Raw genomic sequence first — 25,962 nt, 5'->3', positions numbered from 1 at the left:
TAAAGTATTATATACAAGTTATAGTATAACTTATTTTAATATATAAATAGTATTCTTGACTGATGTATGATGATTATATAATTCTGACTGTTAACCAAATAGATGATACAGAATTGATTTCTAATTCAGTATGTTTCTTTATGTATACTAGCACTGGGTTACATGTTTCCCAGCCCTATTAATCTAAGGATGTGCTAAAACATAGATTAGACAAAAGGCATTTAAATATTTTAGAATATAGAGAAGTGTGTTTATCCTCTTGTCACTGTGAGTTTATTTAAGAACATATCAGAATTTATTACATGATGGTGACCTATCCTGTATTTCATTATAAAATTTGTAAGGGTTAATTCTCATATTGATTATTAGAATTTTGATCATAAGCTCAGAGCAAGAGTTCATTTTGTGGTTCTATTTTTAAAGAAGAATGAATTATTTTAAGAAATGTTCTGTGTAACAAACTTTTTAAAAATCATATCCAATTAAAAGGCTGACCTGTAAATTATATTTCAAGGCTACAAGCCAAATACTAGGATAATCTGCATACAGAAGGAAGGTTTCCCTGCAGTAAATCTTGCTGGAGGGTTATTTTCACAATATATGCTGTCTGTTTTAGTCTATTGTATTTAGAGGAAAGAGTTCTGTTTTCTTCAACCTGATTAAATATATGCTAAGTATATTAAACTTAGTAATACTTTCATTGTTGTGACACATGAACCCAATATCACTAGTGATATTCTTTCATTATCACAAAATTAATATTTAGTCAGGATATAACAGAGATGATATTTCATCTGTGTTTTGAAGTCTACGAAGTTCCTTTTTCTACCTTAAAATTAACTTTCCTTTCCCAAATCTCACTGAGTTATTTTTAATGTATTATATGTGCTGGCTTTGAAAGGTTTTGCCTTAGGTCATGTTAATGGTTTTATTAAACATTCAATTTATAATTTACATTGGTTTTTCTAGTTTCAAATTTGGATTTAAATGTGAATATGTAAAAAGTCCAGGGATCTAGATGTGATTGATAACCAAGGAATTTTCCATAGTGTGCATTTGTCAAGACAAAATTTCTATTAATAATTCCTAAACATTTTTCAAGATCATCACACTGACTGTGTTATTACATTAGCTTATTTGGAGCTTTATTGCTGGTATTTTAAAAAACAATCCACAGTCTATATCTGGGTAAAGAAATAAAAATATAATAGATGTTATGTTGTTTAAAAGTCTCTTTCCCCTTTGATTACTCATCTGCAGTTTGGAAATCCTCCTGCTTACCCCTAGAGTTTCTGCTTAAAAGTCTATTACTTCCCAAAGGCAGGTAGCTGCAGGTGTTTCCTATGCAGGTGTTTGACTGTAAAAATCACTGCTAGTCAAGGCAAATCACAGCATTCTTTCTAGCAGCAAAAAATAACCCGCAGAATTTATTTCAGGCAAATATAAGCTATAGGATACCCACAATAAAAAATGCAAATTCAAAATTGAGTTTTTAAAGTGGAAACCAGGAATACCAGGAGATTTTCTTGTGTATACAAACAAAAGATGCTGGTTTGGAAAAGTTAAACAAAAGGTAATATTTTGTAAAGTGATAGTATGAGAATCCACTAAAAAAATGGTTTTATAAAGATGAATAAAGAATAAAATATTGCGGGATAATTTTAAGCAGTGTACCGCAAAACAATATATATTGTAGTCATATACATATACCCATATTGTAAAAGTGAAATTCTGGTGTATATTCCTTTCTTTCTCATTTAGTTGATTTTTATAAATACAAAAACCAATATCAGTGCCATATATACACTTTACTTGTTACACTTAACAGATATTCATTATTAGATTGTTTAATGGAGAGAAAGTATGTCATGAGGACTGACAAAGTGGAAGAAAAGATTGATAGACTGTGTAACAGTTATGAAATAATTCAGAAAGTATTAATATCTATACATTGTGTTGAGTATCTGGATTTAATATGCACAAGTTTCTAACTAGAGTTTGGAAGATCTGTATGAGTAATATTACAAAAATAACCCTTTCCCAACTGCTGCCCACAGGGAAGGTCATGGCAGCTACCGTGACATGGCATGACTAGATTCCAAGCACCCTGGAAATGTTTTTGAGTATAGACATCTGTTGAATTTTCATTTGAAAAAGCTAATATTCCCATGCATATCCTTCCACTTCTAACTGAGCTTTCGTGTCCTGGGCTTCCCTAGTAGCTCAGAGGTAAAGAATTTGCCTGCAGTGCAGGAGTTGGAGGAGATGTGGGTAAGACCCCTGGGTCAAGAAGATCCTCTGGAGAAGGGCATGGCAACCCACTCCAGTACGAAAACAACTGAGCATCATGCCTGCGAGTCATGGCAACAAGTAAATCTGTATTGATGTGATGAGAAGTCTTTTGGCTTGCGTTTCAACTTCTTCAAGTTAGCAAGTGAACAACAACTAAATTGTACCATATGCATTATACATTAAGGACAGTAGTACCATAAATGTGGTGTCTACTTTTTTATCTCCTTTGTTTGCATGTTTATCATATTGCTTCACATAATATTTTGAAACTATGTTGTATTTGTTTGCCCATTGAATGACCTCCTTAAGAGAAAGGCAATCCATAAATTTTGTTCTTTGAGAGTCCAGAGGATAATTGAATCACTAGTAGAAACTCAATAAATATTTTAAATCTGAACTCTAAAGATTTTTCTGTCTAAATCCAGTTCAGTTCAATTGCTCAGTCATGCCTGACTCTCTGCAACCTCATGGACTGCAGCATGCCAGGCTTCCCTGTCCATCACCAACTCCTGGAGCTTGTTCAAATTCATGTCCTGCAAGTCGGTGATGCCATCCAACCATCTCATCCTGTCGTCCCCTTCTCCTCCTGCCTTCAATCTTTCCCAGCATCAGGGTCTTTTCCAATGAGTTAGTTCTTCCCATCAAGTGGCCAAAGTATTGGAGTTTCAGCTACAACATCAGTCCTTCCAAAGAACATTCAGGACTGATTTCCTTTAGGATGGGCTGGTTGGATCTGCTTGAAGTCCAAGGGACACTCAAGAGTCTTTTCCAATACCACAGTTCAAAAGCATCAATTCTTCAGCTTTCTTCATAGTCCAACTCTCACATTCACACATGACTACTGGAAAAACCATAGCTTTGACTAGACAGACCTGTCTAAATTCCTTCATTATTAAAACAGATTAATACATTTACTTCATGAATCTAAAGTGACTAGTATAAGAATAGACATTGCTAAGTATTGAAAAATCATAAAATATCCTATTTGCAATTTCTCTTAACTAAATCACTATTTTTCTCTTCAGTTATTGAATATATTTTTCAAATTTAGTTAGAATATAATGAAAATGAAATATATACAGAAACTATTTTTGTTGATCTTTGCTTAACAATTCAATAATTTCTTATTTACCTTACTTTGTATCAATATATCAAAATTTAATACAGTATGCTATGTGGATAGCACTGTATTGCGTAATTCAAAGTTGCTTAGAAAGTAAATCTTAAAAGTCCTCATCACAAGCAAAATAATGCAATGATGTATGGTGATGGATGGTAACCATACTTATTGTGGTGATCATTTATGAATGTATACAAATATTGAATCATAATGTTGTTTACCTGAAGCTAACATGATATTATATGTTAATTACATCTCAATGGAAAATGAATAAGTGAATGAATGAATAAGCTGAGTACAGGGTGCAGAAAACTCAATACTCTATGAAAACCCAGAAAAAAGAAATAATATGTGTAGCTCTCAGTTAATCATGAAGGAATTAAAGAAAACTTTACTTCTGATAGCTTTGAGAACTACTAAAATGAAAATAAAAATAAAAATACTTTTAAATAAATGATTTAAATAAAAATCATTTGATGAAATAATATAAGTAACTGAAAGTTAACTGCGAGAAGAGAAAACAGAATAATGATGTCTCAGGAGCAGAGGCAACAGTGGTAATTAATTAAGTTAAATAGAAGCAGATGAAACAATGAGTTCCAAGTAGAAAGATCCCAGGACAAATCATATTACCCAAATCCCAGAATTCTCAAAAATTGGAGTGCCCAGACACATTATAGAAAGAAAACAGAAATAACATTTAAAGTCAAATTATTGATTCTAAATTGTTTATAAAACCAGCTCAAGGTTTTCAGATACTCCTTCCAAGTCATCCTGTGAAGTAGGCACAGCAATACCCATCCCATTTCAGTAGAAGGCTGAAGATTACTTTCAGGAAAGATATTATCAGAGATAGTAGATGTACCAAACTAGAAATGAAAGGATTAAATCTTCCAAATGTTCATAACCATCTACCCACCCACCCGCCCAAGAGGCATTCAGCATGGAATGTTCAGTTTCCCGGAGAAGAGTTCCTTCCTGGAGTAAAGGATTACAAATCACGGATTACCGACACATGAATCTCCCATTAGTGAAGGCTCAGCCCTCATGACCTAAACATTTTCCAGAGACCTAATTTCTTAATGCCATAATATATGGCAATAAGTTTCAAAATACAAATTTTGCAGGGCACAAACACATCATAGTATACATGTTAAAATATGGAGGTATATAAAAGAAATTACTGAAGTGAAAGTTCAACTGAAAGTTATCTAAGGAAGAGTAAAAATCTGAGATCAGCAAAGTGAGAAAATGGTTGTTTCAGGAGTCCTTTAACCATAAAGAAAATATAAAAATATACACAATAGATATTATTTTTAATAAAATAAATTTTGTTACATTCATGTATCCAATGGACTGTAAAATGACTTTTCAAAAGGAAAGCTCTGATTAAGTTTTTTTCATTTACATCAAAAATTGTTTATGTTTTTTGTTTGTTCAGTCACTAAGTCGTGTCCGACTCTGTGACCCCAAGGACTGCAGCACACTGGGCTCCCCATTCTCCACTATCCCTGGAGTTTGCTCAAATTAATGTCCATTGAGTAGATGGACATTATTTAACCATCTTATTCTGTGCCACCTCCTTCTCCTTTTACCTTCTATCTTTCCCAGCATCAGGGTCTTTTCCAATGAGTCAACTCTTCACATCAGGTGTCCAAAATATTGGAGCTTCACCATTAGTTCTTCCAATGAATTCTCATGGTTGATTTTCTTTAGGATTGACTAGTTTTGGTCTCTTTTGCAGTCCAAAGGACACTCAAGAGTCTTCAGCATCACAATTTGAAAGCGTCAGTTCTTTGGTGCTCGCCTTCTTTATGGTCCAACTCTCACATCTGTACACAATTACAGGAAAACTATAGCCTTGGCTATATGGACTTTTATTGGCAAAGATTGATGTCTCTGTTTTTTAATATGCTGTGTAGGTTTGTTGTAGCTTTCCTTCCAAGGAGCAAGTGTCTAGCAAGTGTCTTTTAATTTTGTGGCTATAATCACTGTCTGCAGTGATTTTGGAGCCCAGGAAAATAAAATCTGCCACTATTTCCATCGTTTCCCCTTCTATTTGCCATGAAGTGATGGGACCAGGTGCCATGATCTTAGTTTTTTGAATGTTTAGTTTTAAGCCATCTTTTTCACTCTCATCTTTCACACTTATTAAGAGGCTCTTTAATTCCTCTCTACTTTCTCCCATTAGAGTGGTATCAACTGCATATCTGAAGTTGTTGATAATTCTCCTGGCAATCTTGATTCCAGTTTATGACTTATCCAGCCAAGCATTTTGCCTGATGTACTCTGCATGGAAGTTAAATAAACAGGGTGACAATGTATAGCATTTCAGATTCCTTTCTCAATTTTGTACCAGTCAGTTCTTCCATATCCAGTTCTAACTGTTACTTCTTGACCCACATAAAATTTTCTCAGAAGACAGGTAAGATGGTCTGGTATTACCATTTCTTTAAGAATTCTCCACAGTTTGTTGTGATCCACATGGTCAAAGGCTTTAGCATAGCCAATGAAGCAGAAGTAGATGTTTTTCTGGAATTTCCTTGCTCCCTCTGTGATCTAATAGATGTTGGCCATTTGATTTCTGGTCCTCTGCCTTTTCTAAACCACCCAATAGCATGTATATATATATAAGGGAACAATCTTTCACCGTATTCTGAACTCATATTTCTTTCATGAAAACAGTTTAGGATCTTTTCACTGTGCTGTGTTTATAATATTATTTAATATTTTGTATTATGCTTTGACCTTTCACTATGTATCATATTTCATTGATTTAGAGATAATTTTTAATATCTATAAAATATATATATATAATCAATATATGTGTCACATACAATGATAGTGTATTTTTTGTATAATTAGCTAAGTAGTTTTCCAGCTGGTTCTAGTTTTCAAGAATTCCCCTGCCAGTGCAGGAGATTCAAGAGACATGGGTTCAATTCTCAGGTTGGGAAGACCCCCTGGAGAAGGAAATGGCTACCCACTCCAGTATTCTTACCTGGAAAATTCCATGGACAGAGGAATCTGGTGGGCTACAGTCCATGGGGTTGCAAAGAGTCAGATGTGACCGAGCATGAACACAAGCAATAATGTCTTTGATGAAGTGAAATATAATTTATAGTTAGACTCTTATTGATGGGCTTTTTGGTTTATTTTCTGATTTGGAAAGTAAAAACAATATTGCAGTGTTGCAATACATATATCAACATGTTTTTTCTTTTGGCATAAGTGGAATTTTCCAGTGGTCATGTATGGATGTGAGAGTTGGACTGTGAAGAAGGCAGAGCACTGAAGAATTGATGCTTTTGAACTGTGGTGTTGGAGAAGACTCTTGAGAGTCCCTTGGACTACAAGGAGATCCAACCAGTCCATTCTGAAGGAGATCAGCTCTGGGATTTCTTTGGAAGAAATGATGCTAAAGCTGAAACTCCAGTACTTTGGCCACCTCATGCGAAGAGTTGACTCATTGGAAAAGACTCTGATGCTGAGAGGGATTGGGGGCAGGAGGAGAAGGGGACAACAGAGGTTGAGATGGCTAGATGGCATCACTGACTCAATGGATGTGAGTCTGAGTGAACTCCAGGAGTTGGTGATGGACAGGGAGGCCTGGCATGCTGCAATTCATGGAGTCGCAAGGAGTCGGACACGACTGAGCGACTGAACTGAACTAAAGTGGGATTATGCCAATAGAGTTAAAGACATAAAGTGGAACTTATCATTCAAATGCATGTGTATGTTTATTTAAATATATATTACAGAATCATCCTGTAAGAGAATATAGCAATTTGGGTATTATTCATGCATTTATAACTTTAATTCTAAAACTCATTTTTAAATTTTTATGTATTATTTTTGTTGCCAAATTTACATTTGGGTCTTCCTTGGTGGCTCAGACAGTAAGCGTCTGCCTACCATGTGGGAGACCTGGGTTCAATCCCTGGGTTGGGAAGATCTCCTGGAGAAGGAAATGGCAACCTACTCCAGTATCTTGCCTGGAAAATCCCATAGACAGAGGAACCTGGAAGGCTACAGTCCATGGGGTCGCAGAGAGTAACTGAACGACTTCACTTTCTTTCTGTTGCGAGCAAAATGACACAAAGACAACATACGAGACACACAAGAGACAGACAATACAGCACTCCAGCCGGAGGAAAAAAACTGTGCAAAACTAATTGCGGATTATTTTTATAAAGCCCCCTTGGCAGAATTTTAGACTGCATGAATAAGCCTTTTTAGTACAGCGCAGGTGCATACATGTTATCGTACAGCAAGAGGAGTGAAATCCCTGTCTACTGCAGAGTCTGTCCAGGGCCCTTTTTTTATTCTTATCACAAGAAGGGAATGCTACCTCGTTTGCAAGGGACCATTAAACTCAAGGCTGTGTCCAGACTCCTTGGCAGAACACCTCATTTGCAAGCACGTTCAGCCCGGGCAGAGAGACCCGTTTGCAGGCACATCTCCACTACCCTATTGTGGCTGTATTAACCCTCATCTCCCCCTTCTTTATTTTTTTAAGATATTTATGTAAAGTATGATTAGCTCTTTTAATGATATCTTGCCCTTGATTATTATAAGGAATACCAAAAGTATAAGTTATATGGTATTAAGATAAAAATTGAGCTAATTTTGTGGATTGGTAGGCAGGTGCATTATCAGTTTTTAATTTAATTGGTAATCTCATAACTGCAAAACAAGATAACAAATGAGTAATAACAGCATCAGCCTTTTTAGAATGTAATGTAGTGGCCCATTGAAAATGTGTGCAAGTATCTATAGTATGATGCGCACATTTTTGTTGTCTGAAAGAAGAAACGTAAATTACATCCATTTGCCATATCTGATTTGCTTGTTGTCTTTTTATGTTGACACCTGGTGGGGTAAATGGCAAAGCAAAGGGTGTACATATGGAACAAGAGCGAACAATATTTTGAGCTTGTTTCTGGGTAATAGCATGAGATTTTTCTAACTCTTTGGAGTTGGTATGTTGTAACAGATGTTTTTGTTTTGCTGTTTTTATAGGATAAAGTAAGGCATCAATTGTAGCATTTTTGAATGATAAGGGTCCAGGAAGGGCAGAATGTGCACGGATGTGAGTAAAGAAAATTAACTCTGAACACTGTAAGAGCAATTGTTGTACTTGGTAAAACAATTTATCAATAGCTGTTTTAAGGGTCAGTGGAGGGGAGACATGGGGAAGCTGTAGGCAAGAGAGAACAGCATATAGAGAATCTGAAACAATGTTAATAGGAAGTTGGGGAAAATCTTGCAAAACTAAATAGCACACAATTTAGCGGGTTGTACAGAAGAAAATGAGTGGGGGAGAACCTTGGAACTTTTTGGGGTCCAATATCTAGCAGTATTTTTATTTGCATCTGTAAAAACAGTGGGTCTCTTAACTGGAACATCTGAAATTGGGGAATGAGATATTATAACATTAGTCTGGAGAAAATCAATCAATTTAGATGATGGATAATGATTAGAAAACGAACCAGGATATGAGGCAAGAGAAATTTGCCAGTTTTTATTAAATTGTAAACATCGAGATATTTGAGCAGTTGTTAACTGAGTAACAATCTGGTGTGGTTTACATCCTGACAATTATAAAATACGATGGCGACCTTTATGTATAAGGAAGGCTAATTTATCCATATATGTAGTCAATTTTTTGGAAAAACTGTTAAGTAAGAAAACTCATTTTATTAATCTTTTTTTGAGCAATTATACCAGATGGAGAATAAGGGGTATGAAATATTATAAATGAAATAGGTTGAGACGCATGTAAGTAAGTCAAAAAGCCATCATTTAGTCGATGTTCAACAAATTGAAGTTTCTGTAAAGCCAATGGGGTTAAGGTCCGGGGGCTATCTAGAGCTGTATCTCTTTTTAAAGTAGAAAACAAATGTCGTAATTGATAAATAGGAATCCCAAGTACCGGGAGTAGCCAATTAATATCTCCCAATAACATTTGAAAATTATTTAAGGTTTTGAGATGGTCTCTTTTAATTTGCAACTTTTGGGGCCTTATTTTGTGTTGTTTCAATATTGTCCCTAAATACGAAATAGGAAAGTCTTTTTGAATTTTTTGGGGGGCTATTTGCAAATTGCATAGTCTTAAAGCCTCCTGTACTTTTAAAAAGAATTTATCACGTTTAGCAATACTAGGAGCTGCTAATAGGAGATCATCCATATAATGATATAGAATATAATTGGGGTATACTCGATGGAGGGATTGTAAAGAGTGAGCTATGAATTTTTGGCATAAGGTAGGACTATTTATCATTTTTTGCGGTAAGACTGTCCACTGATAACGCTTAACAGGCTGAGCATGATTAAGAACAGGAACTGTAAAAGCAAATTTATTTCTATCTTGCAATTGTAGGGGAATGGTAAAAAAAACAGTCTTTAAGATCTAGCACCATTAAGGACCAATTTTGAGGAATAAGAGCTGGAGAGGGGAGTCCCAATTGTAATGTTCCCATAGGTTTAATACATTTATTAACTTTTTGTAAATCAGTTAACATTTTTCATTTTCCAGATTTTTTTTTTTTTATAACAAAAACAGGAGAATTCCAGGGGGAGGTAGAGGGTTCTATATGACCAAGTTAGAGTTGTTTTTGTACTAATTGTTTTAATGTCTCAAGCTTTACTTGTGGTAATGGCCACTGCTCAACCCATTTTGGAGTATTAGTTAACCATTTTAATGGGAGTGCTCAAGGAATTTGAGCAGTGGCTATGAGTTTTTCAATGGAATGGTTACAGATGCCCCCAAAGGAGAGACAAGATCTCTTCCCCATATATTAATAGGTATGTTTACAGTATAAAAGGTAACAAACACTGATCTTTTATTATGGAATTGGCATTGCAAGGGATGGGTACTCTTCCAGACATTTGCAATGGAGCCCAGTCCCGTCAGCATTAAAGGGCTTTTTTTTTTTTTTTTTCTAAATCTTGGCACCATTGTTGAGAAGAAATGACTGAAACATCTGCCCCTGTGTCTACTAGTCCCTCAAAGTTGTTTCCTTGTATAATCAAGGAGAGAACAGGGCGAGAATCTTTGATAAGCACTTTCCAAAATATATGTCACCCAGTACTTCCAAATCCTCCTGTTCGTTCATTAGGAAGAGCCAAAAAGGGGTGATAAGGTTGGAGAAGTATTAGAGCAATATGCTCCCCAGCTAACAATGAAAGCGTGGTAGAAGTAGAGACCATAATTAAAATTTCCCCAACATAGTCAGAGTCTATTACCCCAGGAATTATGGTTAGACCTCTCAAAGCCGCGCTGCTACGGACTAATATCAAGCCAAAATTGCCTTTAGGCAGTGGTCTAAATACATTTGTTTTTAATTTGTAAATGCCTCCCCCTGGTGACGAAAGAACATTATCAGCTAGTGGCAAATCAGCAGTAGCACTCCCTGAAGCAGCAGACCGCAAGTCCGAAATCATCATCTGAGGTCCTTTTAATGGGGCATTGACTCGTAACGGTTATTGGGAGGGAACAGGGTTGGGGCAGGTGGAATGGCAGGAGGGCAAGGAGAAGAAGTCCCCGGTATTGTTTCTGGGCCCCAAGGACTTAGGCCCAGAGGATAGTTTCCCGGTATCGGGTTGCCTATTTTGTCTGTTTTAGATCTGCATTCATTAGTCCAATGAAGCCTCTTCCCGCACCGACGGCAAGGTCCAGGAGGAGTCTTATTCTTCCCAGCAAGAGATCTGTCTTTAGAAATTGCACCTTGATCAGCTTTTAATTTTTGACACTCTCTTTTCATATGACCAGGTTTTTCACAACGGAAGCAGTTACCTCCCTTTTGTGGTCTCATAGCTTTGGCCAAGACTGTAGCAAAGACATTAGCCTGATGCTCAGTTTTCCCTACTCCCGAGCAGGCTCTGATATATTTAGCTATAGATGCACCCTGTCCCTTTAGTGGTCTCAGTATACACTTGCATTCAGGATTTGCATTTTTAAATGCTAAAGCTTGTAATAACATCTTTGAAATCTCATCCCTCCCTACAGCCCATTTCACAGCTACCGTCAATCTTGCTAGAAAATCAGTATATGGCTCATTGGGGCCTTGCATTGTTTTAACAAAGGAGGGCTGGGCGTGGCCAGTAGGCGCCACACGGCGCCATGCTCGTAAAAAGACCTGGCGGACTTGTTGTAAGTCCTGATCAGAGTACTGAGCCTGTTCTCTTAAAGCCCGATAAGGGCCCTCTCCCATTAGCTTGTCCTCGAGAGGACCAGGGGGATTTTGTCCGTCATTAAACCCAGCCTGCTTTTTAGCTTCTTTTTTCCACCAGCTACAAAGTTGCAACCATTGAGAACCCTCCAAGACAGCTTGGGCAATAGATACCCAATCTAACGGAATGATTAATTTGCCTTTTTTTAAAAATGATTCCAGCATAGCCCAAACAAAGGGAGATTGAGGACCGTACTGTGCTACTGCAGCTTTAAGATCTTTAAAAAATTTATATTCCAAAGGAGTGTATTGAACATTTATCACATTGTCATTTTGCTGTCTCTGGTTGGGAAATAATTGTGGAGGATCGATAAAACCACCAGGGGGAGCAGGCAAGTCATCATCATGAAGCATAGACAAAGGAAAGGAGAACCGACAATGTTTCCTGCCCACATCGGGGGATTAACCGCAGTGGGGAAAAGAGCAGCATAAAAAGGAGCAGAAGGTGTAGATTTCTTCTCCTCCTTATGGGATTTCCACCACTCCTGGAATAGATGGGTCATTTCTTTAATCTCTTTGCTCTCCTCTGATGAAACCGAAGAAGCCTCCGAATCTGATTTTGAACTATCAGATGTTTCACCATTTACAGGAGGAGGCTCACCTATATCTTTGCCTTCAGGCAATGCAGAAGCCCCACCAACGTCTGATACATCTTCATAAATTATTTCTCCCTTCCTTGAAGCATTAGATTTAGTTTTACTATCAGTAGAGAGCAAGGTCAAAGCCTGTGTTATAGCATTACACAAAGTCCATAACTTCAAAGGGATCACATTACCCTTCTGATGTTGATTTTTCAATTTCTTTTGAATTATTTTCCATTCCTTCAAGTTTAACTGTAACTTAGTTTGATATTGAAACCAATGACAATATTGCTCCACCAAGCAAAAGAGCTCATTCAATCGATAAGTCGAGGCTTTAACGCCTATGGAATGGAGAAGTCCTTTGACTAACTCCATGTATTGTGTCCGTAATGAGGAGGAATTCCCCATGATTTTCCCGAAAGTTCTCTTGCTATGGATGTAAAATCCCGCTGGGGTTAATCACCCTTTCGGTTTCACTCGAGCCCCACGTTGGGCGCCAGATGTTGCGAGCGAAATGCCACAAAGACAACACACGAGACACACAAGAGACAGACAATACAGCACTCCGGCTGGAGGAAAATAACTGCGTTTATTTTTATAAAGCCGCCTAGGCAGAATTCTAGACTGCATGAATAAGCCTTTTCAGTACAGTGCAGGTGCATCCATGTTATCTTACAGCAAGGGGAGTGAAATCCCTGTCTACTGCAGAGTCTGTCCAGAGCCCTTTTTTTTATTCTTATCACAAGAAGGGAATGCTCCCTCGTTTGCAAGGGATCATTAAACTCAAGGTTGTGTCCAGACTCCTTGGTAGAACGCCTCGTTTGCAAGCACATCCAGCCTGGGCAGAGAGACCCGTTTGCAGGCACATCTCCGCTACCCTATTGTGGCTATATTAACCCTTCATCTTTCACTTTCTTTACCTTTACTTTGTACTATTGTTTTATTCATATTTCTTTAATTATAAGTAAGTGTAACATGTAGATGGTTTGTTAAATATAATTTCATTAAATATGAAACATTTGTTAATATTCCTTTCACATTTTTATTTTTATTGATCTCAAAATTTACAATAACTTTAAATATTAATTTATATCATTGTTTCAAACATACTTTACAGATATAATTTAACCAATATTTAGTTTTTCTATTTTAAATACAATAGTGTATTTTATTTAAAGCTAATGATCCCTCCTAAAACCATATTTTTTTTTGTTTTTCCTTTGAAGCAAATATAAATTTCATTTTTGAAACTTATTGTATTAAATAATTTATGGAGAAAGAGAAAATGAGCAAATCACATTTAAAATATTAGTTCAGAAAATAATCACGAATGCTCTTGTACTGTTCCTGGGAATGTAATTGATACAGCCAATATGAAAGACAGTATAGAGATTCCTTTAAAAACTAGGAATAAAAGCCCCATATGACCCAGCAATCCCAATTCTAGGCATATACCCTGAGGAAACAAAAATTGAAAAAGACACATGTATCCCATTGTTCATCGCAGCACTGTTTACAATAGCTAGAACATAGAAGCAACCTAGATGTCCTTTGACAGATGAATGGATAGAGAAGTTGTGGTACATATATACAATGGGATATTATTCAGCCATAAGAAGAAATGCATTTGAGTAAGCTCTAATGAGATGGATGAACCTAGAGCCTATTATACAGAGTGAAGTAAGTCAGAAAGAGAAAGATAAATATCATATACTAACGTGCATATATGGAATATAGAAAAATGGTACTGAAGAGTTTATTTGCAGGACAGCAATGGAGTAACAGACATAGAGAATAGACTTATTGACATGGAGAGAGGGGAGGAAAGGTCAGATGTATGAAGAGAGTAACACGGAAACTTACATTGAGTGAAGTCACTCAGTCATGTCCACCTCTTTGTGGCCCCATGGACTGTAGCCTACCAGGCTCCTCCATCCATGGAATTTTCCAGGCAAGATGTGTAAAATAGATAGCCAATGGGAATTTGCTGTATGGTTCAGAAAACTCAAACAGGGGCTCTGAACCAATCTAGAGGGGTGGGTAGGAAAGGAGAGGGAAAAGAGGTTCAAAAGGGAGGAGATATATGAAAAGAAAAGAGTCACAGGTTTCTATATCTCAACTCAGTTCAAAATTATATTAATGAAATAAAAACATGTATGCCTTTCTAAAATGTCAGAATATAAAACATTCTGATATTTTGCAAGTTATTTATATTCTAAGCATTGCTATGTAAACATCATACACATTAAGATAAATCTGTAGTTGCCTATACTTCCCCATGGGTAAAATATACTTTTGATTTTTACAAATGATATAAACTTGTAATCAGCCTGACAGTGCATTGGTAAATACTGAAACTGTTCAAATTTCCATCAGAGTGGCCAGTATAACCTCACCTAGATAGTGAACATAATCTTATTACATTCTAAATTTTTTTCCCTTGGAGATAAAATCACTGTGACACACAAATACAAAAATAGGAAATTAAACTAGATAAGAGAGCAGCAATGACAGACAAAGACAGTATAAAGAGATATGCCATATCTACATCTGCCAGAATCAACTGGAGTCAGCTATACCCAGGAGAGACGAGAAGTTCCATCCAGCCACTGATAACCCAGCTACAGAATTCAGGCAGTGGCAGAATGAAACCTTAACTGATCCTAACTTCCAGGATGATACATAATACTAGAGGTGCCTTCGTGAAACCTTTATTTACTTACAACTTTAATAACCTAGGTTATAGAGATGGAAAAAATTCTGTAAACTGTCTTTAGAAGACATTTTATTAACCTCTAGAACAACCTTGTTTCAATGTTTGGCATATGTATTCAAATCTGAGACCACGTGGCAGAATGTTTCTCAGTTAGATAAGTTATTTCTTTATCAGGTATCAGAAGAAAGTTCACTGCAACATAGGGCCATTTATGCTTTCATATCTATAATAATATATTTTATTTGACAACTTACTGAACATAGACTATGAATAAAGTGTCATTTACTCAATATAAAGAAAGAAAGCAGAGACTTCACTGTACAAACTTTAAAAATAAATTCAAATTAAAAATTGTAGTATTAAATTTTATCTGACAAATTTGAATAGGAGGTTCCATATTTTCTCTATCATTTTGGCACATTAAAGAATTTATTAAAACATAGTTTCTATACATACAGTTTCCTGCATTATACTTTGATGTCACTGAAATATTTTCATGACTGGATACTTTTTGTAATTACAACTAAAGAAATATAACGAGATTTTTCTATGTATACAAGTCTTTTCTAATAGAAATTTTAAATTGTGTATCATACAAAGAATATATTGAATGTGATAATTATAAAAACATGTTTTTTTTATTTAGTCCCTGGTGACGAAGGAGAAAATTCAGGCCCAGTCACCTCAGGTATCTATCCTGGCATTACTGGCATTATCTTTAAAAGTTTATCAAAGGGAATCTAATAAAGCAAGTTAAACTTTTTTGTAAATTTATTTCCTTAACTTGAAAATCAAGAAACAAAATGGAAACTCAGTAATGTCTTAATGGGAAAAGAGAAAGCAACTAGGTGTAAAATTTGACAAATTTGAATAGAAGGTTTAACTTTGCCACAGATTCTGAATGCAAATCTGTACAATGTGGACCTGCAGAATCCTGAGATCATTATTGTTAACTGATATCTGATCTTTTAGGTGACTCTGGAAGGTACTTGTGCAATTCGTTTCTTTAAATTATTATCATTCAGTACATATTCACTGAGATTCAACCATAGGTTAATGCTTCTCAGATGGCTCAATAGTAAAGAATCTACCCAATGCAGGAGCTGTGGGTTTGATCCCTACATCTGGAAGATCCCCTGTAGAAGGAACCCCTCATCCAGTATTTTTGCCTGGAAAATCCCATGGACAGAGGAGCCTGGTGGGTTAAAACCCATGGGGTCACAACCCATGGGGTCACAAAACAGTCAGACACAACTTAGAAGCTAAACAACAGCATATTTATTGAAATTCAGCCATGGGTTAGGTGTTAATGAGAGGTCATGGAGATATAAAATCCAGAGTGACAGCTATCTCTTTTCAGATTTTTTTTTTCAGTTTTTTAAGAGTCAGACAATGGACATACACTCTTAGTAGATTATGAAGAACAAAATGAGAGAGAAGAGGTTTTCAGTTGGGTAGTATACCTAGCAAGAGGGCTTATGGGAAACCTGTGGGGATGGTTGAATTGACACAGAAATTGTGTCTTGGCATTTATAATACAGAATCCAGAGAGTCCCTGCATAGCAAACAATTACTCAGCATCCTGCATGATTCAAGCACTTTGTGGGGCTTTTATTTTTATTTTTTTTAAGATACCTAGAATCTACTTTAGTTTCACATACAACTATTAATTAACAACTCTATTAATGCAAATATACTCATACTTTAAAAATAATTGTGTCTTTGTAACTGACTCATATTATTTAGCATACTGTCCTCAGGGTTTATCCATGTTGTCACTTATACCAGAATTATCTTCCCTTTATAAGGCTGAAAAATATGCTGGACCATATAATAATTCATTTTTAATTTTTTAGGAAATCACCATGTAGTTTTGCATAGTGGCTGCACCATTTTACATTTCCAATAACAGTGCACAAGAGTTCCAATTTCTTGCCATCCCCACCAGCACCCATTATTTATAAATTTATTTTTTTGATAGTGGCCATCCTTATAGGTGTGATGTGATACATAATTGTGGTTTTGATTTGCATTTTCACCATTATTAGTGATACTCAACATGTTTTCCTATGCTTGTTATCTATTTGTTCATCTTTGGAGAATTGTGTATTTATTTGCACATTTTTAAATCAGGTTATGTTTGCAGTTTAGTTATAGTAGCTCTTTGTATATTTTCATATTAACCACTTATTTGATAAATGATTTGTAGATATTTTCACATTCTGTAGGTCTCCCTTATAATTTCATGCACAAAATACTTTTTATCATGAAGATTAAGATTTAAAATTATTCTGAATATCTAATTCATGACAGAAAATGTATTACATAAAGAAATCTCAAATGCTCACTGAAAACACATAGAAAATAAAGGAATATTGCCTCTTTTTAAAAAAAGAAGACAGAATAATGTGAAAGGAACAATAAAAGTGAGCTAAATTGCCAGAAAGATTGATTATCTAGAAAAATAATTGTAACAATATGCTTTAGATTTACTAAGTAAACAGGAAGTACTCAAATTTGTATGAAAAAATATAATTGGGGACTGATCTGAGAGCAGCACTTCCAAGCCAAATTATGATGCAGTTGCAACAAAGGTTTTAACTGTTGCTATGGAGATCTCTGAAACTAGGATGCTGATTAAAAGTTGTTCAGTTTTGAGGCAAAGTGGTTGGGCATACGTGAGTGTCCTTTCCTTGGGTGAGTTATTTCTCTAAGGAAAGGACATTATCATGCACCCACTTTGCCTGTTTTAACTGATTAGGTATTATAATTCTTTCTACTGGCCATTTAGTGCTTTCCTATGGAAAATGGCGTTTTGTGGGAGTTTTTGTTCAATACAAATTTATTTTAATTTTTTCCTATCCCCATATGTGTATTCATATGTTTTTCCATTCTTTGTCCTACACATCTGTTTGCCAGTTCTCATGAGTACATAGACATACTCAGTATATTTATAAATGGAGGAGAAGGGGATGACAGAGGATGAGGTGGTTGGATGGCATCACTGCCTTGATGGACATGAGTTTGAGTAAGCTCCAGAACTAGGTGATGGACAGGAAATCTGGCGTGCTGCAGTCCATGGCATCACAAAGAGTCAGACATGACTGAGCAACTGAACTGAACTGATATTTTTATATAGTCTTAATTCTGGACAGTTCTTTCCATAAACATTAGAGAACAGGTAGACTTCCCAAAGTTCTCTTCATTCAAAGAATTAACCCCACTATTGAGTTTTTGAGGCACTCTTATGTAAGGCTATAAGTGAAGCAGTCCATTTTTAACTCGAAGATACATCCTGAGCTGACCAACACATGAACCAAGCTCAGCAACTTTTTTCCGTTGTCAGTGTGTCATACACACCAACTCCATTTGGTCATCAGTGTGACTCAAGGGGAACTTGTTTGTGGAAATTTTGAGGATAACATGGGAATTTGGACCACCTAAATATGAATCTTGCTTGTGCCCTCTGGCTTTTCACATGCTTGACTATAGATGTACCACTTTTATCTTATGATGTATTGCTACTGAAAATAGCGTATCTTTTGATGTAGTGGGTGTGGCAGAATCCAGCTCATGAGCGTACACCACCCTAGTATCATGGCCATTTGATATTTTATATCGAGTCCAGTATACTGTCAGGAGATTGTGTTTTTAACAATACAAACTTTTCCATGGCAGATGACATGGCTTTGCTCCAATACCCTAGAGATATATTTTGTGATTCTCATCTTGGATGTTTCCATCATTCCCATATGGTATCATATCTCATCACAGATTCTTCTATAACCAAAATGTTTGGCCTTTACTTTGGCCCAGGCAACAGGTCTGTTTACACTATGGACTATACCCATAGCAGAATCATTTTTTACTTCAGGCAATATTTAAAGTTAGGTTGGCTTCCCAGGCAGCTCAGAGGTTAAAGCATCTGCCTCCAATGCGAGAGACCTGAGTTCGATCCCTGGGTTGGGAAGGTCCCCTGGAGAAGGAAATGGCAACCCACTCCAGAATTCTTGCCTGGAGAATCCCATGGATGGAGAAGCCTGGTAGGCTACAGTCCACGGGGTCGCAAAGAGTTGGACAGAACTGAGCGACTTCACTTTCACTTTTGTCTTTCCTACACTTTCACTTTTATCTTTCCTATACATTGGTAGAGGTAGTATTCTCAAGTGTAGAATATATTATTACTTATAGTACCCAAAGAGGTTTTCTAGATATTATGATTATTTCTTAGTAGTGTAAGGCAAAGGATGTTTTAAGATTGTCTACTTTGGAGAGCATATTTGGTTGTGCAACTAGAAACATTACATTTTCTTCTGATATAACACATTCTTAACATTTCATTTGTCCTCCACCCACTGTTTGTCTTATGAAAACTTTCCATGTTTTTACACCCTTCAAATACATACTCAAAATGCAGATGTTCCTAGATGTTTGGAAGATATTATGATGGGGAAAGAGCAGAAGATAGATAATTTTATCCTTAGTGTATAAGTGTATTTCTGGTGTGAAACACACAATAGTCTTCCTATTTAATAGGGATCTGCTAGGTTTTTATTCATGCCAGTGTGGTGATTTAAGTGAAGATCTAGAGGAGATCACTTGTGCCTGCAAAAAGTAATTTAAGGGGGTAGTAAGCATTGCCTTCCTGTAAGGATAAAATTATTATTTTTACTTTTTTAGCCTGGAGAATCCCAGGGATGGGGGAGCCTGGTGGGCTTCCGTCTATGGGGTCGCACAGAGTCGGACACGACTGAAGCGACTTAGCAGCAGCAGCAGCAGCAGCAGCAGCAGCAGCAGCCAAGTAAAAACTCAGTTTCAATAGTGATCTTCTCCACTCTAATAGTTCTCATTCAATAGACCAAGCAACCAATGTAGTCATTCTGCTGCTTTACAAGTGTGCCCATTCCAATTATATATTCAGGCACACTTTACAAGTGTGCCCATTCCAATTATATATTCAGGCACTGGGAAAAGTGCAATCAAGTACACCCAGAGAGCCACTATATTCACTGTGAATCGGACATAGAACTAAGCTCCATTTATCACCTAAGTACTGTAAACCCCTACTCTAATAAGGGTGAGATGATGGTGCTTTGAGTCCTTAAATCCAGTATCCAGTATGTTGTGGTATTTCCTTTTTACTTATGTATGTTTGCCTGTGTAAATAGCTATAGGATACTTTGTGGAACAAATAGAGGAATTATTGTTATGCATTCTTGTTAAAGTGTTTCAGCATCCTTTCTCAGAGTCAGACTTCCCTTCAGTCAGTGGGTTTCTGAGCTTCTTAGTGGTTCAAGCTTAAAAACAGGGCAAAAATTTATGCCAGTTTATTGGCAGTGCTGCCTGTTGCCTCCTGATCATCTAGCTGAATGCATTTTGTGTTTTACACATAGCATTATCCTTTTTGACTGTCCATGTTTCTTATCCCTGGGAAGTCCATGTTCTATTAAATATCTCCATAGCTCTCTGTGGGTCAAGCCATCCTGTCAGTTTTGTATCTCTGCTTATTACAATAATTGAATTCATTTTGCTTTATCTGATTAAGTACCAACACCTGACCTCCATTATTTATTTTATATTTTTTGGTGGTGGGGGGGGGGGGATCTTATCAAGTCCATTACCATCCGGAAACCAAGTTCTCCAACATCTCTTCTCATCAGCCCTTGTCTACAAAAGACCACTGAGCTACTTAAAGATGGCAGTTCTTCTCACACCAGTGTATTTCTATGTCTTCACCTATTGGCTGTCTGTGAAAGCCAAATGGGTCAGAGCAAATGATGGTGTTTACCTACACAACGAAGTCTTGTCCTCACTGATTCACTCTGCTGGATATGGGGTCTTCACCAGAATAAGTCAGTTAAATATGCAGCTACTGATTTATTTAAATATACAATCACTGATTCTATAAATGTATTATTTCAAATACTCAGCAGGGAGAATCAAAAGCAATTTGTTTTCCAATGGAATAAAAAGGACAGGAGCACATCACTGTCTTATCCTCAAGATTATTTTACCTATCCCGCTATCTGCTTTATTACAGTCTATAGCATTTTGGTTGACTTGACATTCTATATAGCAACATACTGGATCTTTAAATTGATAACATTCCAAGTGATTCTGGTGAAAACAATTTGTTGTTACTTGGATGTCTGTTAGATATCCTGGATGCTCCATAAAGATAAATTAAAGTCAAGGAGTGAAAATAAATTCAGTGAATATTCATAGGTATTTCAATATATTGACATTTTCATGGATCCATTGTCTTGGGTGTATTGGGGGATTATTTCTCAGTAGAATGACAGTACAGTAGACTGATGTGTGCTAGACAGAAGCTTTATTTTCGAAAGGGTTATGGTTGGCAGATTAATCTACTTTTATGCTAAAAAAGTGAAGTGCTATAGGCTGATACCATTCCCACATAAGAATTTAAATAGCAGGTCAGAGAATCAAAAGGTCTCCTGGATCTGGCATTCTGATTGTAAAATGACCCCACTCATAAACTAATAGCTGAGTCCTGTTATGGAGGCTGGGAGTCCAGACTCCAAGAGAAAACCTGTGAGAAGGCTGCTTTCAGAAGTTAAAAAAAAAAAAATCAGTTTCATAGAGTTGAAATGGGTCATTAGAGATGCAGTTCTGTACATGCAGCCCTTTCCTATCAATATGATTCTTTCTGACACTTATGAGATGGGGAATTACAGGAGTATAGCACATCAATTATTGCTATACATTCTCATGGAAAAGCAATAACAGGATATTAAATTAGTCCAGAGGGGCTTATCTGCAAGGTCATCTTTATATTTATTCTTCTGTGTACTGTGATGTGTCTTTTTAAACTCAGACTGCTTTTAGATTTTCTTTTTAATACTGGTTTGGAGTAATTTCATCATGATGTGGCTTGGTATAGTGGTCTTTATAGTTCTTGTACTTGGAGTTTGTTGAGTGTCTGTGATCTGTGAGTCAAAAGGTTTTGCTCTCTAGCTATTTACAAAAAAAGCAGTGTATCCAGCTGTTTGTGGATGCTTTAAAAATGTTAGCTCTAATTGGCTTGGGTGGCTCTTCCCCAGACTCAAGTAGTTTTCTCACATGCATGTTCTGATCAGTACTCTAATGAATAACGGAGGAAGACTCTGAAGATGCCTGGATCTCTCTCTCTGTGAGACTCTCTCCTCTACATTAGTCTTTCTTACATTCTAGCTTGCTGTTCTATCCTCATCATCAGCTCCATTTTCTCTACTCAGGATGTCAACTAGACTCTACCTGGTTCTCCCTCAAATTCTCTAAAGGCAGTAAATTTGGGTGAGTACAGGCCTCACAATGTTTGCTTGCCATGTCTTTAGGATCACCGATTTTCATTGACACTGTCATTTTTGAAGGTCAGAGAAGTAAATTTACAGTAGATATGGATACTATTGCATCTTAGGGGTAGGTTCAAAATAGAAATCCTGTTACATTTCAGGGTACTTCCAATTTGCCATATTCTGAATCTGCTGAAATTTTTGCTCAGCTTCTTATTCTTCCAGTGTGCAGGAAAGGTAAGTGAGCTGGCCTACACTTTGGCTGAGCTGTTTTATTGAAATGTGATATGTATCTCAATACCACAGACCCCTGGTGAAGACATAAAATTTTCTGATTAATTGTGTGTTCTGTAACCCTGGGTCTAAAGAAATACGGGGTGCTTTGTACAAACTTGACAGTGTTTTTTTATGGATAACCATGAAATTGATGATTTGCACCTGTTCTCAGTGAGTATTCTATGGGCTCTGCCACTGAAGGCTTATTGCATAGCAAGAATATACCTTCTAGACAGCAGGGTACTAGGAATTCTGGATGTGACTTTATTTTGGCCTCCCTGATTCGGAGTTGTTCCATGAGTACCAGTAGTCTCCATCCAAGAGAGAAAACTCTTGCAGCATGGTTCCTTCAAAGGGAGACTGAAATTTACACTTGGCTTCTTCTTAACCCTTAGTTTGATGCAGCCTTTAGCTATTTTGCATACCTCTGTTATATTCTATCATTTTTCTGCAACAAAGTATATAGTTGAAGCACTTTCATTCTGGATCTTAAGGTTTTTGTCTGTGTTTAGTATTTATCTTTGATTTGGGGAAGGTTCATGTTCCTATATTCTATTTAAGTTTTGGAAAATGACTTGAGAAGAAATAACGTTAAGTGCTTTAGGTACCTTCTCTAGGACATTTTCTCATCTTCAAATCTCAACCTCCATGCAAAAACCTTGAACACGTATTCTAAATCCCTAGCTTAGAGAGAGTGCTGCAAACATCCTGTTGCTCTTCTGAACTTTTTCTGTATTTCCTTTGGCCATTAATCAACAAACAAATCAATGTATTTAAAAAATATGAATGTGCCGCTCTCTTTTGTCACTCTTTTCTTAGATATCTAGATATCTTAGTCCTTCAAACTGCCTATTCTAGTCATTTTCAATGACTCTTAGCAGTTGTTTTGTATATTTTTCTAGCTTTATGGTATTTTACACCATAAAGATTGATATGATTCTAATTACTGAAACTGAATACCTGAGGTGCATCTTAACATGTTACACATTGGTCTGAAGTTATAAAGCACATCTACCCCTTTATTCAAATGCAAGTTTTTAGATATGCAGTTCCTGATATGGTGATCACTAGCCAATAAGTGAAGTGAAGTTGCTCAGTCGTGTCCGACTCTTTGCGACCCCATGGACTGTAACCTACCAGGCTCCTCCGTCCATGGGATTTTCCAGGCAAGAATACTGGAGTGGGTTGCCATTTCCTTCTGCAGGGGATCTTCCCGACCCAGGGATTGAACCTGGGTCTCCCGCCTTGCAGGCAAACGCTTTAACCTCTGATCCACCAGGGAAGCCCTCACTAGCCAATAGGATGTTGAAATTTAAATTTAAAATTAAATTTAAAATCTGATTTATTAATTGCACTAGTCAAATATGACTACTTTATGGACAGTTTGGATATTGAATACTTCTGTTTGGCAGGTCTGGGCAATGCATGCAAGACTTGTCAAAAGTATGGAATCTAATGTTTGTTTTGCTTAGTTTCCAATTTTGGTAATTATACTCAAAGCAAACAATTTGTTCATAGTAAAATACAAGTAGAAGGAGAATCATTTTACAAGAAAAAGTCTTCAGAAGGCTGCATTCCAGCCCCACTCTTTAAGGTAAATAAGAACTTTTAACTATGAAACTTCCACTTGCTATGTAGATCTGTACCTCAAAACTAGTAACATGATGTACCTATGGATTTGCTGTCCCATGGGGATCCACAGTTCTACCGGTAATGCCAACATGTATCTAACCCCACATTTATCTCTGTTTCTTTGAAAACCTGCTGCTTTCCACAGTCTAGAAACTCAGTCAATATTTTCAGCTATGCATGTGGCTCATTTTATAGAAATGGATCCTTTGGTGAGAGTGGATCAAAGCAGCATATGATCACATAGAATACGTTAGAGAACCTCACTATCTATCTCTCATTGCCTGATCTATATGCCAAAAGTCACTTTGCATTTTTGGTTCCATTTTTAATTCATAGCAGTGTGTGTGTGTGCGTGTGTGTGTGTGTGTGTGTGTGTGTGTGTGTAGAACAGCAATATATCATCGAAATATATACATTAAATTCTAGCTCCAAAATATATATTTTTCTATTTCACATTTCACTGCTTTGGGTATGGAGCAGATATTAATCAGAACACACGCAAAGTAGACAATATTAATCAAGTCTCTTGTTTACTGTACAACTTCTCTATCAATCAGCAGATCCTGAGCTGTTGGTAAATATTGAAAATTCAATTATTTTGTCCTTGTAAGGATGTTCTCCCTTATCCTATCTATTGTAATCTTCTAGGAATCTTACTTGTTCTGAAAAGTTTTATTGTATACTTAGTTGATTCCCTGATAACTAGGTTTCTGTGTTCAATAGATTCAGCCTATTTTGCATTTGTATTAATCTCTCTTGATGTTTGACTACACATTAGATTTGTTCTTGATTTTTTCACATTGAAAACACTTCTTTAAAGTTATTTGAGTTGGAAATAGGATATAAAAATGAGTTACAAATATTTAAGATTTCTTATGTAATTGACATTGAAATATATGCTTATGAGTTGAAAATTGCAACTAGCTTTATATTTTAAAAGATTTATATTATATTATTCTTCATATCTCCTATACAAATTTACTATGCTTTTTCTTCTATATCATACACTATATTTGTTGATTACACACCCACTGCATTGTGTCAGAAATGATTTAATATAATATTCATATTTTCCTAGATAGAAAAAAAAAACACTTTTTTGCTTTTATTTTGATTGCTTCTCACTCAGACAATCAGACAAATTTCTCTAAACAAAAATACATAAATAATTAATATAGTTTCAATTTGAGGCATACAGTTTTCTTTCCTCACCAAAGGGAACAAAGAATTGTCTTCTTCCCTTCTTTTTTATCATTTATCTCTTACTCTTTCTCTCCTTCTCTTCATTCCCCCTTCATCCAGCCCCCACTTCTTCCATCTCTTCTTTCTCTCCCTTTCTTTTTCTTCCTCTTCCTCCTCCTCATGTTAGTATTCTTTCTTTCTCTCTCACTGGCTTGGTTTGGTTTTACACTATATGGTGACACTAACTATCCCGATGGTTTCCAACTGACATTCTAACATCTATATTATATCTATTTTTATTTGTAAAATAAAATACTTCTTTAAAAAATACTTCATTTCTGTGTAATACTTTTTAAAAAGTAAACCCAAGTTATTATTACTGTAAATTTCTCTTTTGGTGCAACTCATAATTCATGATTCATGTTTATTTTTCATCAGTCAGTCAGTCAGTTCAGTCGCTCAGTCGTGTCCAACTCTTTGTGACCCCATGAATTGCAGCATGCCAGGCCTCCCTGTCCATCACCAACTCCCAGAGTTCACCCAAACCCGTGTCCATCGAGTAGGTGATGCCATCCAGCCATCTCATCCTCTGTCGTCCCCCCCTTCTCCTCCTGTCCCCAATTCCTCCCAACAT

This window comes from Capra hircus, chromosome 12 (genome assembly GCF_001704415.2).
Source record: "Capra hircus breed San Clemente chromosome 12, ASM170441v1, whole genome shotgun sequence".
NCBI classification, from domain to species: Eukaryota; Metazoa; Chordata; class Mammalia; order Artiodactyla; family Bovidae; genus Capra; species Capra hircus.
The sequence above is the reverse complement of the archived record's forward strand: the minus strand, read 5'-3'. Positions refer to the sequence as shown.